The sequence below is a fragment of the Leucopleurus acutus genome (genome assembly GCF_964270905.1).
Source record: "Leucopleurus acutus genome assembly, chromosome: 2".
NCBI lineage: Eukaryota > Metazoa > Chordata > Mammalia > Artiodactyla > Delphinidae > Leucopleurus > Leucopleurus acutus.
In genome coordinates this window covers 54,692,732-54,697,187 of record NC_139143.1, presented here as the reverse complement: position 1 = coordinate 54,697,187, position 4,456 = coordinate 54,692,732, and positions in this window count along the sequence as shown.

Below are 4,456 nucleotides of genomic sequence, written 5' to 3'. Positions count from 1 at the left end.
GCCGTCGCTTTCTCGGCCTGGAGCTCAGAATGGGGCACAGCCTCCCTTGAGACACCTTAGTGTTGCAAAGGCGGCAGGAAATGTCCCCACCTTTCGGCAACTGACGCATAAGCCTACCGCGAAAGAAAAGGAAAGAGAAGGAGAGAGAGGGCAAGCGGGGCCGAGGGTGGAGGAGAGAGGAAGTGCATCAGAGACTGCCCGTGATGCAGCAGTTCCCCAAAATGTTTCTGCTCTGTCCCCCGGCCCTTCCTCTCTGTCTTCCTTCCCCATCCGTGGGCGGCAGCTTCTGGCCAGCTCCCTGTCAAATGAGGGTGTTGGATGACAAAATAGCTCTTTTCTCACACCCTCATAGACCGTCCTGATATATTTGGTTTTTTTAATCTTGAGCTAAAATTGGCAATCAAATTTCTGAGCAGGACGGTCTTGGGTGTCTATCTGGGACTGAGATACCTTTGTGAACACTTAGGAAGCTCAGAGGGAACCAGTCTCCTGCAAATGGCAAAATTAGGAGCCAGATATGACAGTGAATTGTGACTTCTCCCATCCTTCTGTGAAAACTGAAGAGACAAGGGGTCTCTTTGGTGACTAATGTGTTTACTAAGTCCCCCAAAACACAGATTTACGATTCTTTCCCTTGCTGCCCTGGAAAAGTAAAAGTGAGTAAAATAATTGGGAGTAGAGGGTATAACCAGTTTGATTTACTAAAATCCTGACTTCTTGTTGTTAATTGCTCTCCACCAGAGTAGCATTAAAGGTAAAATGCAATTTTGAGGGTCAAATACTTAGGTGCCAACTCTTGTTCTGCAGTTACTGAAAGCACCTGCCAGTTATCATCAAACTTCCCCTATGAGCCTGAAAATAAAACTTAAAAATGTCCATTCTATAAAGCTTGTAGGATCGAAGATGGGAGAATTGAGAAGACGTGCATGCACCTTTGCACAGACCACACCCTGTGTTTGGAAGGCCTTCCCACCTCAGTTCTTTGGCAAACTCCTACTCATCCCTTAAGGCCGAATTAAATATCACCACCTGTCTGAAATCTAGTTCCACACTCCAGGTGGTAGAGAGAATTTCTCACTCCTTTGTACCACCTCTCCCCAAACAATTATATTTGTTGCCATTTTTCTTTTCATCTGCCCAAACTCCTAGACTCCTTGAGAGCTGGGCCCATGCCTTTTAATTCTAGGATCCCCAGCGCCAGTACTCAATAAATGATGAAGGAATATATTCTAAAAAGAAGTTAGAAACTGGCAAATGACCTGCAGGTAGCAGTGATGGCAGGAAGAGATAGTGCTATTCCATCCAGTGAATAAATAATTAAAACTCAGGACATCCCTGATGGTGCAGTGGTTAAGAATCTGCCTGCCGATGCAGGGGACAGGAGTTCGAGCCCTGGTCCAGGAAGATCCCACATGCCACGGAGCAACTAAGCCTGTGCACCACAACTACTGAGCCTGCGCTCTAGACCCTGTGAGCCACAACTACTGAGCCCGTGTGCCACAACTACTGAAGCCTGTGCACATAGAGCCCGTGCTCCGCAACAAGAGAAGCCATCGCAATGAGAAGGCTGTGTGCCACAACGAGTAGCCCCTGCTCGCTGCAACTAGAGAAAGCTTGCGTGTAACCAAGACCCAACACAGCCAAATAAAGAAATAAATTTTAAAAAAAAAGACTTCAGTTACTGAGGAAAGGGACTATTTGCTTGTGTTAAAAAAAAAAATTAAAACTCAATTAGCACATTGAGTATTCCTAGGAAGACCAAGTGGTTTTGTAGCTAACATAGACTTTACTTAAGTCTAGTCCCCTTTTTATTTTATTATCAGAGTCTGCCAGAGAGAACACTCCTTAAGCTGATGTCCATGACTATTCCAGCCTTATTTCCAAGAATGTCCTTCATAACTCCCTACAAACTCGACTGCTTTGTCCTCTCCCCCTAGGCCTTCATTTCCTGCCTCTCTGCTTTGGTTCATGCTGGTTCCTCTCCCTGGGCTGCCCTTCCCATGTGTGCACCTTCAAACTCACCTTGCACGCCCTTCGGTCCTGCTCGAATATCACCTTCCTCTGGAAGCTATGCTGAAATCAGGCCTAGCCTCAAGCCTCCAAACCCGTGATCTTACTTTCTCCTGAACTCCCACGTGACACTTAATCACTCTCGCTAAAGCGTGCACGTGTGTCTTAGCCCCTCGAACAGACTGTTTGCCTGGGATGGGGGGATGTCCTAGGACTGCCCCATCCGTGTATCCCCAGAGACCCAGCAATGGCGTTCACACATTTCTGTCCACTTTCCCTCCCGTCCCCAAGCCACCATCAACTTGTGGGTGAACGTATAGTCTCCTAACCTCTGCTCACTCATCCATCTATTCCCACAGAGTAGCCAGACGAATTTTTTAAAAACACTGGTTGGATCACATCATGCCCCTGTTTTAAAACCTTCAGTGTCTTAGCATTGCTCTTAGGATACAATCCAAATTCTTTCCCATGGTTCAGGAAGGACCCTCTCCACGCCCCAGCCCCATGCCACGCCTTTTCCCATCTGTCCCTCCAGTGCTCCTGGGCACCAGTCTCCTTTCATGTTCTCAGATGGTTTCCTCTGCCTGGAATGCTCTTCCCCCAACCCTCTGCCCAGCTGGTTCCTACTCATCTTTCAGCTCCTCTAGATGCCCTTTCTTTTTTTTTTTTTTTTGCGGTACGCGGGCCTCTCACTGTTGTGGCCTCTCCCGTTGCGGAGCACAGTCTCCGGACGCGCAGGCTCAGTGGCCATGGCTCACGGGCCCAGCTGCTCCGCGGCTTGTGGGATCTTCCCGGACCGGGGCACGAACCTGCATCTCCTGCATTGGCAGGCAGATTCCCAGCCACTGCGCCCCCAGGGAAGCCCTGGACGCCCTTTCTTGATCCATGACCTCCCTGTGATCACTCTGCTTTCTCCCTCACAGCACACGGTTCTCTCAGCTCATGACATTTGTCACAATTTGTAACTGTATATCATCTGTGAGATTGTTTCTGCACCCCAATGCAGAAACAGTCAGTACTGCTGTCTTTGATTACAACAGTCATTGATACTGTCAGTAGATGACCTTCTCAGGACCTCTTCATTCCCCTTTTTTCCTTTGGTAGAACCCCCATTTTGTTCAAGTCTCTGCTCTCTGGAGGCCATGTGCTTCAGGAGAGGTGAACTCCCAACACTGCCCCAGGGAGTGGGGTTCTGACTGGTTTAGCCACAGGTGTGAGATAGAATTCTAGTTAATAAGACATCAGGGGAAGTCTGCCGAGGATCTCTGGGAAAGATTTTTTTTCCTTACTGATAAAAAAGGACACATGGGAAGAAACAGTACTTGTTTCTCTCCTAGACAGTAGTGTGAAGATGTGTCTGGAACAGTGGCAGCTATCTTATGACCATCAGGAGAGCCAGCTAAGAGCAAGCCATTGTCTTAAGGAAAAGAGAAGAAAAAACTAAGAAGAGCCTGGATCCTTAATTATGTTGATGAGCTCCTAAATTAACCAATCTTGGAGCTAATCTACTCAGGATTTCTTTGTTGACGAAATAATAATTGTTTAAGCCGTTTGAATAGTGTTTTCTGTTCTTTATCGTTTAAAACATTCTAACAGATATACCACTGTATTCTCGACTCCTGGCAAAGCACTTGATATAGTAAGTGTTCAGAAAACATTTTTTGGGAGGAGATTGGGATTGACATGTATACACTGATGTGTGTAAAATGGTTGACTAATAAGAGACATAAATAAATAAATAAACAAAAAACTTTTTTAAAATTTATTTTTAATATTTATTTATTTGTCTGTGCTGGGTCTTAGTTGCGGCACACAGGATCTTCGTTGCCACGTGCAGGATCTTTAGTTGCAGCATGAGGGATCTTTTAGTTGCACCATGTGGGATCTAGTTCCCTGACCAGGGATCAAACCCAGGTACCCTGGACTGGGAGGGCAGAGTCTTAGCCACTGGACCACCAGGGAAGTCCCCCAGAAAATATTTATTGAATAAATTTTGTTAAGACACTGGTTGGATATCTCAAAGCCTTCAAAATTATTTCAAAATTCTGTATAAGCAAGATTTACGTTTGCTTTGCTAACAGATCACAAGCCCCTGTTGGATGCGTTCATTCAGTGGGAAGCTAAGAACATTCTTAATGCTTTCCTTTTTCTGAGGGAGGAGCCTGCGAAATCCCTTATTATTCTCATTATTCCTTGGCACTCAGCAGTAACGTCCTCCTCCCCACTTTTAGAGCTCAGCGTTTCATCATTCTATAACTTCTACTACATGAAGCTTCTCTCTCAAGCTCCTCAAAGGGTGGGACCAGGTCTCAGTTTTCCCTCATTCTTTCATGTTCTAGGCACATGACAGGTGCTCTGTAGACCCTTGTTAATTGAGCAAATGAACAAAAATTAAGCAAATACAACCCTACTTGAAAAAAATAGAATTTTATGGAGTTTGGCAGTA